Source organism: Molothrus ater, chromosome 4 (assembly GCF_012460135.2).
Source record: "Molothrus ater isolate BHLD 08-10-18 breed brown headed cowbird chromosome 4, BPBGC_Mater_1.1, whole genome shotgun sequence".
Lineage (NCBI taxonomy): Eukaryota > Metazoa > Chordata > Aves > Passeriformes > Icteridae > Molothrus > Molothrus ater.
This window is the reverse complement of record NC_050481.2, coordinates 52,587,786-52,601,785: the sequence shown is the minus strand read 5'-3', so window position 1 is coordinate 52,601,785 and position 14,000 is coordinate 52,587,786. Positions and strand designations below refer to the sequence as shown.

General features: G+C 35.0%; 1 long non-coding RNA gene across 1 annotated transcript in view; it reads right to left on the bottom strand.

The window, feature by feature from the left end:
• LOC118686427 (uncharacterized) overlaps positions 1–11,496 on the bottom strand; it is an 85,263-nt gene extending 73,767 nt beyond the window's left edge. Inside the window, exons 1-2 of the long non-coding RNA XR_004980171.1 lie at positions 11,350–11,496; positions 585–658 (exon numbers count right to left, since the gene is read on the bottom strand). This is a non-coding gene — a long non-coding RNA (uncharacterized LOC118686427). The remainder of the gene's footprint in view (positions 1–584; positions 659–11,349) is intronic.
• Positions 11,497–14,000: the final 2,504 nt, after the last annotated feature.

Genomic DNA, 14,000 nt, shown 5'->3' with positions numbered 1-14,000 from the left:
CCCATCCCTCAGGTAAGACTTCCACTCATTTGTCCACTCAGGAGGTGGGTTAGGGGCTCCAGAAGTAGGTGTGGAGCATTGCCTCTGCCGTGCCAGGGATTGACAGGCACTGCTGGGCTGGGATACAGTTCAGGGATGGGGGTTGCAGAGCAAGGCACTGCCTTGCCAGGGTAAAGCCTGACCTGCCTCTTCCCCCATGCATGTGCACCCCAAAATACCTTGAGACACAAATCTTTAGTCTCTCACAGCACTTGTACAGTTTGCCCAAAGAGGCTCTGGTGTCTCCATCCCTGGAGATTTTCATTTTCATCTCAACATGGTCCTAATAAAGCAGCTTTTTGTGACCTAACCTGAGTAGGGGAGTCAGAGGAGATGTCCTTCAGAGGCCCCTCTAGCCTCAACTGATCCTGTTATGGCAATGGAAAATTTGAGAACTGTACTATATTCACTGCATACCTGCAGAAATCCTGTCTCCTTTTGTTCTTCTGTTGGCACCCAGCCTATGAGTATTCAACTTTAGCAGCAACTTCCAGAGAGTTCTGCAGAGAAAATATGAGCTAATGCAGACTAATGCAGACTCTTACCTGACTAAGCAGCCGTGGGTTAACTCCAGCAGGCATCTCAGTCCCACACATAGCCAGTCATTCACTGCCCCGCACTGGAAAAGTGGACAAGGATTCAGAAACCACTTCTTGAACGTGTTTAAATGTAAAATGATACAATTTTTAAAATATAGCAGTGAAATTTGCTATAAAATGAACAAGATGTATCTCACAGGTAGAGTAACTGTCAGTAAGAGAAATTGAAGTACCAGCAAATTAGAAAACATTTAAAGAAGGCATCACTGAACATATGATGGGGAAGGGAATTTTTCCTTTTCTTCATCCTGTTGATAAGTAAAACTAAATGTTGCAATAGATATGTTATGTTATATCCTGTCTAGAAATGTGCAGCACTTTTGAAAACCAGTAAAAACTTTTGGAGCCAAGGGATTCAATGTATATTGGTTTTATTGCTTCTGCTTCTCCTTTGCTAGCAAGTTAAGATGTATTCTACTGTTGGTAGCATGGTGTAAGGAATGTTAAGCATTAGAGATTAATAGAAAACTGAACTGTATCATTCATGTATTCAGTTGTTTTTTGATTATATAGAGTTAGATGGTAATGAATTTATATTTCAAGGTAAGAAGAGATGGTTCTATAAATCAAAGTTTATGTAAAGGAATAATAATTGATAAAAATCTTAAGTAATATTCTATTTAAACTAAGTTTCACTTACTCTTTACATTTTTCTCATTATTCTTTATTTATCAAGAAAAAATTTCCCTCTTTGTGTACAGTTCTGGTTCAATTACTGAGGAAGTTTAAGGAGCACCAAAGTCTTCAAAGGCTTTTTTTTCTAAATGCCAGAAGAAATAATGTTCCTTAGCATAGATGTATAATTGTACAATAGATGTATATATGTGTAAAAATAAGGGAAAGAAGCTCACAGCAGCCTTCACCAGTCTCTACACAGAATCTAATGGTAATCAATATACTTTACCATAACAATTGTGTGGGAGGAAATGCAACTATACCTATGAAGTTGTTTCTACTCCATTTTGTAAAATCATTATATGTTACCAAATATAATGTACATATATGTCTGTATTAGGGATTTCAGTCACTCTATGTTGAGACTTGACTTCTCCATACTTCAAATCTTACTCCATAGTATGTCTAGAATATACACCGTTTTAAGATATTTTATGCTGATGATGTGAGAACTGAAACACTGGTGCTCCCACCCTGAGAAACTGAGCCATACCCAAGTATATTTAAATGAAGTATATTATTCTTATTATCAAAGAATGAAGTCTTAGGAGAATTTGTGTTCTAACAATTGCTTCCATGACAACAAGAACATCATAAAGATTTTAAGCAGGACTGTTGGTACCACCTATTATTGAGGTTGGCCAGTAGTTCATATTTTAAGTTAATTATAACTTCGCACACGTTAAATGGTCTGAACTCATATTTTCCATGCTAAGTGAACAACTCAGGATGGAATAATTTGCCATTTTTTTGGCATTTCTGTCATAAATGTTCAATCAAACATATCTGCTATTCCCAAGAAAGTGTCTAAGGAAAATTAAACAAAATTAAATACTATTTCCTTGTATTACAATTTGCATTGCTATACACTTTGGAAAAGAGATTTTTACAAAGTCTATCAAGAACATGTCAGTTGTTATCCCACAACATCTTCAAATCTGCTCAAGGTATAAGGCTCTAAAAAGTTTTTACTACAGAATGAATAACGATTAGCAATACAGAACTGACCAAATCTTTCTTCAGAAAACTACTAGTGCCCGGAACTGAATTGGTACTGAATTCAGGAAAGTCACCTTCTTAGGCTCTTTTTCATTAGAAGGCACATGAGACTAAAAACTAGAAGAGAAAAGGTCTGTAGGTGGACAGAAAGCAAAAACTTGTGAGAGTAAACAGGAATGACAAGGAAAGATCTGAGAATAAACAGAACAAAAGAAATTGGATGACTGGTGAGGAGTCAATGTATTTGTGTGAAGACTAAGTGATGACACAGAGAACCTAGATGAAAGAATAAAGGAAATGAGTGAAATAAGATGAGCTGGGAGAGAGAACTATAGAAGGCAAAAGGGTTAATGACCAAATCACCAAAGGGAAAAAACTGTGACTCTTTACCCTTAAAATTATCCATGAAAGTCAAAAAGATTTTTATTCACATTTTGTTGATGAAAAATTCTAAGACTTGGAAGACTTTGATTTCTACAGTTCTATGATGAACTGAATTATCTGACAGTCCATTGCATGTGTATGCCATTGCATGTTGAGAGACTGAGGCTGGATATGAGGAAAAAATTGTTTACTGAAAGAGGTGTTAAATATTGGAAGAAATTCTCCATGGGCATGGTGGAATCACCATCCCTGGAGTAGATGTGACACTTTGTGACACACTTAAATGCACCTGATGATCTTCAAAGCCTTTTCCAATCTTAATGATTTTGTGCTTGTATATTCTGACTATAAGGGATGGTTGAACAAGAGAGAAAACAGCTACTTGTCCACGTTGCTGTCTTCCTAGTTGAAAGGAATGCTTACAGGAAAGGGAAGACTGCTATCTTAGGCTGAGCATTTGGTCAGCTTGAAAAATGTCGTGTGAGGCAGGCACTTAGGGGTAGCCTACAGGGTAAGGGAGATTGAGACCTTGTTTAAAACAAAGAGTTTGTTGTTAGGTAGAAACAAAAGCCAAACTTGTGCAAGATAATTTTTTTAAAGATGATTTTTTAAAAGACCTAGAGAAAATCTATGGGGTTTTCTGACCCAGAGCACAGGGAGTTCTTTGATTCAAAAGTAAAGCTAGGAAAAAGGAGATGGTGGAGAAAAAGGAGAATTGTTTAAAGCCTTCTCAGGTAATGTTGATATTTGAAACAGAGCATATCTGATTTTTTTTACAGAAAGGATTACTTTGTTTTAGTTTATGTATTTTCTAAATAATCCGTTTTTAAAGATTGAGAGTCTTTAACGTCTTTTGGTATGTTCACTTAAAGAAAGGAACATTGAGAGCTACTTGTTTCAAGATTTTCCTCTAGCTGAGTTTATCAGAGTCTGGACATGCAAAACCTTTGTGATACAAAGTAGAACAGTTGAATCACACCATTTACACCATTTACACCATTTTTTCATGCAGCAGGTTTTGAGTTCCTCATTTTCTGAGAATACAATTTAATGCCATGAATGACTACCAGATGAACTACAGGATGCCTGCAGCTGCATTTGAAGATACTGGGAACAGTAGCCCAAACTGAAGGGCTAAGTACTTTAAGCTTCTAGATATTCAAACCAGTCTTTGAACCAGATAATGCATCTCAATATTTCAGTCACAAAAATGAGGATAATTCTACCCCTTCAGTTCTCCAACCCATTTTGAACATAAATTCAATACTCTGTTTTGAGGCAGTAAAATACCATGAAGTCATGGTAGTGTAATAGCTAGTGTTAAAATTACCAAGCTTGTTAACAAACCAAACCAGACCAGGTTTTTGCTAGTGTGAAATTAATAAAACATGGGAATTACATTGAGTAACACTCTGGTCAAAGCGCTGCATATGAACTCTTTCATGAAGAAGGCAAAAACACAAGAGGGAACAACAGAACAAGTAAAACAGGACAAGAACAGAGGACTCCTCCTTGCTAACTGGTAATTTTCATCACAAGATGAAACCCAGACTTTTTACATTCAAAGTGTAGTGTTAGCTTCACATGCCAGCTACCTGAAAATTTCATCCATCAATGGCTGCTAACTCTCAGTCTATACTCCATGGTTACTAGAGTATAGTAATTAGAGTTGTAGATTTAATCTTATGTTCCAGATAAACTTCATTAACAGAAGCATATTACTCCATGAATATATTTCAGAATTCCAAGAGTAAAAATTCCAAAGTGAAAATGTGCATTCTCTACTATTCAGTTGATATTACATGCTGACCTGGTCAAACAGAGAAGCTCTCCAGAATGGACTCAAATAAGAATCAAATGTCAGTGTTGAATGGGATGGGGGGAGTGGAACACTGTCAGCAACAGTCATTTATTCCTACATACAGTAAATTATGACAGCTAGCATATTTTAAAACAAAGTGAGACAAAACAAAACTATACATGACCTCTATGATTTCTTTTACTATCAACTGCTTCTGGTAGTATAATTTAGAACAATAAAATCTTTGTATTTTTGTTAAAAAACAAGGTTGGGGGTGATATGTGTACCTTCGTTTCATATTTACATTATATTTCCAATGGAGATATAGAGGTTTTCTTATTTATATTAGGCATTATATACTTTAGAGAATGATATTCTTATTATAATCATTCCTTACTTTAATTTCTCTTTGATTTCCCCTAGGCAGAACTTGGTCTGTAAATATTTATCTGAATTTTAAGCAATATTCTAATACAGCTTTCAAAAAAGTTCTTTGTCACTCTTTTCATATCTTGCTCATAGTTGCAATGTTCTTTCTCAAACAGTTGCAGTATATGTAATCCTAAAATCTGCTTTAATCCCTGAAAGAAGCTTGTTGGGGCTTATCAGTGTGGATTTGGAAGATATGTATAACCAACTCTACACATGATTAGAATCTGGATCTGTAGACTTACTAAACCACCTGACTCCCCTGTCTTCAGCAAAAAACCTTTTTAGCACTGTGGCAGAAAATAAAGCATCAGAACCTTATTTAGAAAAACTTAAATCCTTCTATTTTCTGAGGAAACTGTACCATTTTCTTCACACTTGCATCCATGCTCCATGTGCCTGCAGTGGTAACCTGCCTTTTTGTCACTGAGATACAGACCTTGAAAAGAGGTTGCAGTACTATTAAAACAATCTGACATTTTGTAGCATCTCAAACTGCTATCAATAATGTATTATAATCAGTGCTTTTAAATATAATATCAAATATTCTGTGGATGAACATAAAATCTAGAAAGTATTTTCATTTTTAACCTCTTTGCTCTCCTGTGCAAGCCCCAGAATAAATGCAAAAGGTACAAGATTTCCTCTGTATCTTCTTGATACAAGAATTTTTTATTCTGTGCTTCTAGCATTCAGATTGAATCAAACTTGCAGATGACGTTATTTCAAATAATGTTAAAATGCAAGTAAAAGTTTGCTAACTTTGCAGGCGCAGGAGAAAGTTCTAGAGATGTGCTGTGGTAACAAATTACTTTTAGCTACTTAATATCAGTAAAGCTTTCTGCACAAAGAATAACCACATATAAATTATGAATAATTATTTTATAATAGGTACACTATGTCTATATGAAGTCCAGGTTCAGTTTGTAGATCACTGGATGTGCAGAAAATATTTTTGATGAATGCTTTGCAATCCCTAGTAATGCAATTAACTAATTACTGGGAGCACTTACTTAGACATGTAAATATGTACTACTTTATGAAGTTAGTTTACCCTTATAAATATTAAATCACATAAACAAATTTCTATCTTCAGGCTAACTTCAATAGATTAAAAGAAAATTCAGAGCTAATTTAGAGACCTCTTGTGCTGTTTCATTGCTTTTAGATATTTTAGGCCATAGTATTAAATATTTTTATTATAGAGTGAACAGCGACAGAGCTAAAAATATGCTAATATTTCTGACTTGCATTATGTACTTTATAAATTTGTTTCAATATTTTGTTCCAATAACTTTCACTGAAATATTTTGAGCTACAACTGCAGCTGACTTAAAACTCACAATATATTGAGCAAACCTACTCAATGGTATGTAATGCTACATTTTTTTCATTACATATCTTCACAGTGTGTTTTTATGATTAGAATGAATTTAATATATTAGAATTGAAAAATCCAGTAGTGGAAAACCTTAGGATTAAAGCTATGGAACTGAAAAAAGATCCATTGATTGATTCATTGACTCTGAAGAGTTGGATAGCAAATGTTTTCTGTTTCACAAAAGTTAGGGTTAGGATGAAGCGATTTCAGAGGAGGAAGTTAAAGCATAATTGGAATCTTCAAAAAAAGATATAACAAACAAGAATAACAAATTACTAAAAAGAATGACAAAAAACCAAAATAAACTCTATAAATTCAATAAGAAATTAATGAATAGATAAGAACACTTTAATGCTTAAGCCCAGCACTTAAGAAACAGATGAATTCTTTACTTTGATATGGAGAATTTGGAAGACCTTTGGAGGGAATGGTTATATGATATACTCATCTGGAATTAAAAAGAATGCGTGTGAGCTTTTATTATTTGCTATAAAATATGGGTTCTACTTATAAAATGGCAACAGTAATAATTGTCAAATGCAGTAAAATGCATATGTCATTCAAACACAGACTAAAAATACCCGTTGGTTCACAAAAGCACCTTCTAAACACTGTTCCTTGGCCTGTCAGTATTTTGTCCGTGATCTTGTCTAAGACATCTAACTTATTTAAATCTCCACTTTGCAGATGTAAAACATTAAGTCAAAATATATCTAAATATTTAATATTTCATGTATTCATCCAGATATGGAAGATACACAGAAGCAGATCTGACAGGATCAGTTTATTTGAGTAATATGAATAAAATTTATGTTTTAAAACATGTTTTATGTCTAATCTGTTTAGAAAATTTGAGAGTGGGCATAACAGAAGTATTGGGAAAAAATATTTTTAGTAGGGAGGTTATAGTTGTTAATGAGTCTCTACTTAAAAAAACCCAAACAAAGACAAATCCATTAAAACCAAAATGACTCTGCTAACTTTTTAGACTACTTGGTAGCTACCATGCATACCAGAAAGTATAAGAAAAGATATTTTTATAAGGCATTCTAAGTCTAATGTAATCTCTAGAAATCTGCCAAATTTCATTACTTTTTAATGTCTCTCTTTTTTTTCTGAAGTTTGTGCATTCAAATTTCCTGCCTAAATCAACAGAACACTGGTATCTTCAGTTCCCTGAATGAGTCTCTAAAGGAAAGACTATTACAGCTACCAAGACAATGGTACTTAAAGCTCCACTATAAAGTATTAACTTGTTTAATTTCCACCTCATTCACAGTGTAACCTCTGAAGCCCCATTTGTTAAATCCCTCTTACATACATCTGATGTTGCATTTATTATTTATGTAGTCAAATGCCAGTATATGTGATAAAAACAAAAATCTACTGTCAGATCAAAGTAACAACATTCCACAAGATATCACTTAAATGTAACACCAAGCGAAAGGATACTGAAAAGCAGAATTAACCTTGAGAAGTTTGGTTATCATTCAGTAATGAGATGAATTAATAGTTTAGAGGGTTTTCAGGGTGTCCAAATTTCCTGTCTCTTCCAGGTCCTTGAAACTGAATGAGCAGAGTCAGGATGTCTTTTGGTCTATGATATATCTAGGGAGGAATATGGCATACCACTTCAAAGTGAAGTTCTGAATTACTGCTTATTTAGAGAATTTTTATTTCTGAATTACTGTTTATTCCAAGGCGTAGCTGGGTTCACACAGCTTTATTGAATGGACAATCCATTCTGCATTTCTCTAAGGGACTGAGGGAAAGAATAAACAGAATGAAACTAGGAACCTTCCTAAAGCACAGCAAAGAGTTTCTGAGAAAAGGAAATATCAGTATACTCATTTATAAGCTCAATTCATATTTTACAATGTTAGCTTAACTTTCACCTGTGTGAAATTCACTGCACTCCTGCATCAATAATTCATGATAAGGGAGTTAGCATTTTAAGTATATACCAACTTTAAGTATACACCGAATTTAAGTATATACCAACAAATGTGTTATAAAACTGCTCAATAGGAGGACCTTGTGAGACGTTTCCAAAATACACTTGTCAGTGACTATTTCACCTGCTACTGCTTTCTGAGCAAGTGACTGAGTTTACCAAGGACCAAAATCTTAGCAAATGGAGAAAGACCATATGACACATATTTACTAGTACAGACCTAGATATTCAGCCACGTATCTGCTACATCTGCAGTTACTTTCCAGCACATCTTCCTTGCTTTCCAGAACTGCTACTTAAATATCCTTCTTGGATAATGACAGCATACTTTTTTTGTACTTTATTATTATTACTGCTTTAGTATTATTTCCTACCACTAACATATATTGTGTTGTTTTACTTACAAAGGGAGGTGAAAAAAACAGTGGAATATGTTTTCCTCTGAGTCTGATACAAATGATTCATTTGATTCAATACAAATTTATCTTACCCTTTATTAATACCTACTGGTTTATTCTTCATCTGAATTTTAAATCCAGCATTGTCATCATATTCCTTTGGGAGATTATTGTTTTCCTTCTCCCACCCCTTGATTTTGCACATCCTCCAGCTCTAATTTTTGAATGCTTTTCTTAGGAAAAAGTTGTTCTGTATCACCAGCATTCACTTTGCAAGTATTGTTTTCTGCTTTATTAGACATTCAGAATCTCAAAAAGGGCATAGTACATAGAAAAGTTGAAAGTTTTACTATGTCTTGCATACCATTTCATTACTTTTTCTCTGCCTTTCCTCATGATCAATAAATACTGAAGAGTGCTCTCAAATCAAGGGATCTCAAAAAGAGTGTTCATCTATGTATTCAGTATAAGGCAGGTACCTAATTTCCTTTCTGAAGCAACCCTAATTAACTATTACAGAAAAAAAAACTATTAGTTTCAAAATATATGCTATCAAATAAGAATTACTTGTATTGAAAGCTTTGGCTGTAAGAATCAGACTTATTGCATCTTTTAGATATATATTCATTAGAAAGATGACGCTTTAAATAAGTGTCATTTTTTATATCAGTTCTATTTAACAATGGAATGATGATTAAAACATTTAGAACAGAACTAGAAGCTGAACTATATTCATAAGAGGAAGTAAACACTAATTTATCTATAATGAAAATAAATGTGGTCTTGGATAAGACTGCACTGACAAAAAAAAAAAGCCAACCAAAATACTGGACCCATAGTACTCATCAAGGGAAGTAAAAATCAAGTAATTTTTCTGAAGCTCAAAACTATATTGACCTGAATTTTTCTACTGATGTAATTTGTTCATTTTTGTTTTGCCTGCTAGAGCCAAATGCTTGTCTCTAAGTGTAGCCCTAGAGCCAAAAAAGAATGCACAGCTCATGTAATACGGTAAGTGCTATCTCCAGTCAGGAAGTTCCTCCTGTGATATTTAAGTGCCAAAAAAAGATGATCTGCAAAGTGAAGACAAGTACATAGAATTCCTGAGCATCTGAAACTGCCAACAGGACAAATTGTTTTTATAGTAAGTGCCTAAGAAATGCATTAGTACCACTTCCACTTGGAAGCCAAAATGAATGCAACATAAGAGCAAAACAGCACAATCTGTTGTAAAGCAAGCCTGTGGCAGACAATGACACTGCTGGCACATGCATCATAAAGGAGGAAATGGAGAAAAGTTGTCCTGGGTGTGGAGATAACTAATTCAGAACTATTAAAGCGAGCTGCATCTGCAGCTTGGTTTAGTTTTACAAATAGATACACCCAGAGACATCGAATCCTGCAAGCTGCACAGCAGGAGCCCAAGACTGTATATTCTGAGCTTCTACCCTTTTCCTTATGCAACATGTTTTCAAATGAATTACTGTCAGAATGCAACAAATACATTCAGCTTCACTGGATAAATACCTTTGCTTGATTGATGTCTCTGGTAATGAGTTCAATCCAGAAATGAATAATGCTAAACAATGAGAAAACCTCCTGTTTGTCTTTGCTTTGTGTTCCATCTAACCTTCACAGTGATTTTATCTATGAATTATTATTCACAGCATTCCCGATATGTAACAGTTAATTAAAAGTGAAAATTGAAGGCATTATTTTTTTAGATAACTTTCAAATATCTTCAGTTTTAACTGTCTAAAAAAAGGCCACAGTCAAAGTGTTTTCTATTTGCTTATGTATCTTTTTGAAAAGGTCCTAGATCACTTGGATAGATATCTTTTATATAAATTCAATTACCATTGATGCTTTTTCAACTGATTTTGCTGACAGCTAAAAAGGATGCAATATTATGTGTGTTTAGGTGTCTTCAAAACTAAGAGAATAAGAAAATTCAAGTTCCACTCAATAGGTTTTTTTCATTAAAATAAAAAAATCAATTGAAAGATCAGTCCTTTTAGGCAGTTTAATTTGTTTGTTTTCTCATTACAAGTTTATTACCCAACAGAGTTTCTTAAGAGTTGGAAATCAGATTATAGACTTAGTCCCCGACGACTAATAACTTTGCATTCTTGGAGCAAAAAAAATTTCAAAATAATCTGGAAGTAATTTTCTTTTTTTTTCCTTTACAATTTGATTGATATTGTTAATATGTCTACTAATGTTAGTGTTAAATTTTTAATTATATTAGCAAATTTGGTATTTCTCTGAGTTTATAGCAAAGTTCTTGTTTTGTTCATAGGACCTAATTATGTAATTTAAGCATATTCTTATGGAAGGCCTTTCACAATATTCAACAGATGGTTCAGAATTTGAAAAAGAATAAAAAAAGAAGCAATAGACAGATACTTTCACTGCCATAGAGATAACATATTATATAACCATTCAATAAAAGTGTGGTAGAAAGTCCAGCTAAAACTTTTCAGTGTATCTCCATCTATATCTCTATATCAAGAGCATATTGCCAGGTCACATTGAACTTCTCATGCACTAATACCCCCACATCTTTCTCCTCAGGGCTGCTCTTGATCCCTTCTTCACCAGCCCATTACTTGAACTTGGGATTGCCCTCACCCAGCTGCAGGACCTTGCACTTGGCCTTCTTGAAATGCATGAAAAGTGCACAAGCTCACCTCTCAAACCTGTCAAGGCTCCTCTGGATGGCATATTCCTTCCCTGCAGCATGTTGACTGCACCAGACAGCTTGGTGTTGCTGAGCACTGAGAGTGCACTCAACCCCACAGTCCACATCACCAGCCAGGACATTAAATGTCACCAGCCCCAACACCAGCTCCTGGGGAATACCATCCATGCCTGGTCTCTACTTGGACATCAAGCTATTGACTGCAAATCTTTGAATGCATCCATCCAACCAATTCCTAATTAACCACATATTGCATCTGTCAATTCCATGTTTCCAGCTTAGAGACAAGGTTGTCATGTCAGTGTCAAATGTTTGCACAAGTCCAGATAGATTACATCAGTCCTCTTCCCATATTCCATAATGCCTTAACCATGTCACAGAGGACCACCACATTCATCAGGCACAATTTGCCCTTAGTGAAGCCATCTTGACTGTCACCAGTCACCTCCTTATTTTACACATGCCTTATCGTACTTTCCAGGAGGATCTGCTTCTTGATCTTTCCAGGCATGGAGATGAGACTGGCATCTGTAGGTCCCTGGTTCCCTTTTATCCCTTTTTAAAACCAGGGGGGGGTAAACTTTCCCTTTTCCAGTCAGTGGAAGCTTCACTGGAGCAGCAAAAATTCTCAAATATAACAGATATCAGCTTAGACACTTCATCTGCCTGCTGTCTCAGTATCCACGGATGCATGTCATCAGGTCCCATGCTTTTTGCTCCTTTAGGTTCCTCAGATGGTACCAAACTTGGTCTTCTACAGTAGGAGATTCTTCATTCTCCCAGTCCCTGACTTTATGTCCTGACTCAGGAAGCATGGCTGGGACATTTGCCATTGAAGACAAAGGCAGAAAAGTCTTTGGGTAACTCAGTCTTCTTCATCCCCTGAGTAATCAGGTCTTCCATTTCCTTACAGAGAGGGTCTACATTTTCCCTAATCTTCCTTTTATCACCAACATAGCCATAGAAGTTTTCCTGTTACTCTTGATGTTCATGAGTTGATTTAATTCCATCAGGTCTTTAGAATTTGTATTCTGATCCATGGCTGCTCAGTTAATTTCTCTATATTCATCCCAGGCTATCTGTCCTTGATTCCATCCTTTGTACTCTTCATTTTTGTGTCTGAGTTTGACCTTGTTCATCCACACAAGCCTCCTGGTGTTTTTGCCTGACTTTGTCTTAGTTGAAATGCATTGCTCCTGAATGCATTGGGGAGCAGATCCTAGAATATTAGCCAATATTAGATTGACTATAGGCCAATAGACTTAACATACACATATATAGTTATACAGATACATTTATATAGCAAGATATATATTTATATAACAAAAGGTTTTAGCTAGACATTATTCCTAATATATTATGAAATAAAAATTCTTTCACATGCATCTATGTATATATTCATAATTAAACTACTAAGAAAACAAGTTTTTTAATCAATGTGTACTTTTTCATGGCTTCAAAGACAAAGGATTCTCAGAGTGTTATTCATTCTGCAAAACACTAGCACGAGCATTAAAAGATATAGTCACACACAATAGTGTGTGCAGGAAGTCTGTGCTGCAATTAGCACGTTTGCACTACTAACTCCTTGATTTTGTTGCCTGTATGTTAGGAGGTGTTAAACTGGAAGGCAGCACACCAGAGCACAGAGGTAGGGATAGTTTGCTCAAGGGTCTTCCTAGTTGTCTTGTCTGCCACCTAGTGTCAAGCCAGCTGATCATTCTGATGCTGTAGCTAGCGGGGGGGGCTAATATTTGTTTGTTAGTTATAAATCATTTGGGAGTTGACATTGAAAAGAGCTTCTAAGATTCAAGATAACACTAAATGCAAAACAAAGATATATTGGGCTTTGATCCAACATCTTCTGAAACTGATATTTAACATTGCAAATGTAAATTTTGAAAGCATAAAAGAGAAAGGAGCTAAAACCCCCAGCAAATATGATTTTTAGGTTAATTTTGAAATGGAAATTTCAAAACTCAGGTGGAAAAAAGGGGACGTATAGGCCCCTGTATCTTCATAATATTTTGAAAATCTAAGTAGCCTAATTTTAAGGCTGATGAGCACTCATAAATCTCATTAGCTTCACACGATTTATGGAGAGCATATCTGTTTCAGAATGGGAAAAAATAATGATCTGTGAGAAATACCTACATTGGGAGTTCTTATTTAGTAGCTTTTTTTTTTTTTTTCAGGCCTAAACTGATCTGGTGACTTTTTAAGATGCATTTTAACTGTTAACAATTATTAAAATATCTCTTTCACATTTGATTGCAAAAGTGGCAAGGAGGCCTTGATGGGTCTGGTGCCTATTCTTGTTACAAACATCCATCCTTTGTACTTCTATATACAAAATCTGATCTCACCTGTCAACTAATTATGAAGAGTTTTATATGTTGAAGAACTCCCAGCCTAGGCACTGAGCTGTGCAATGCCTAAACTTCTGCCAGTTTTAAAGGATCTTTTTCTCTTCTCTCTTAAAGCTTGAATTTTGTGCCTTTCTCTTGTCCCACTCTAGTCTATAGAAAACTTTATTGAAAACTTGTAATTTGGGAATTTCTGAAAAGCTGGGTAAAGAGCAGTGTTTGTTGTCAGAAATAGCCTGGGTGTTCAAATGTAATGTCTAAAGGATTTTCTCTT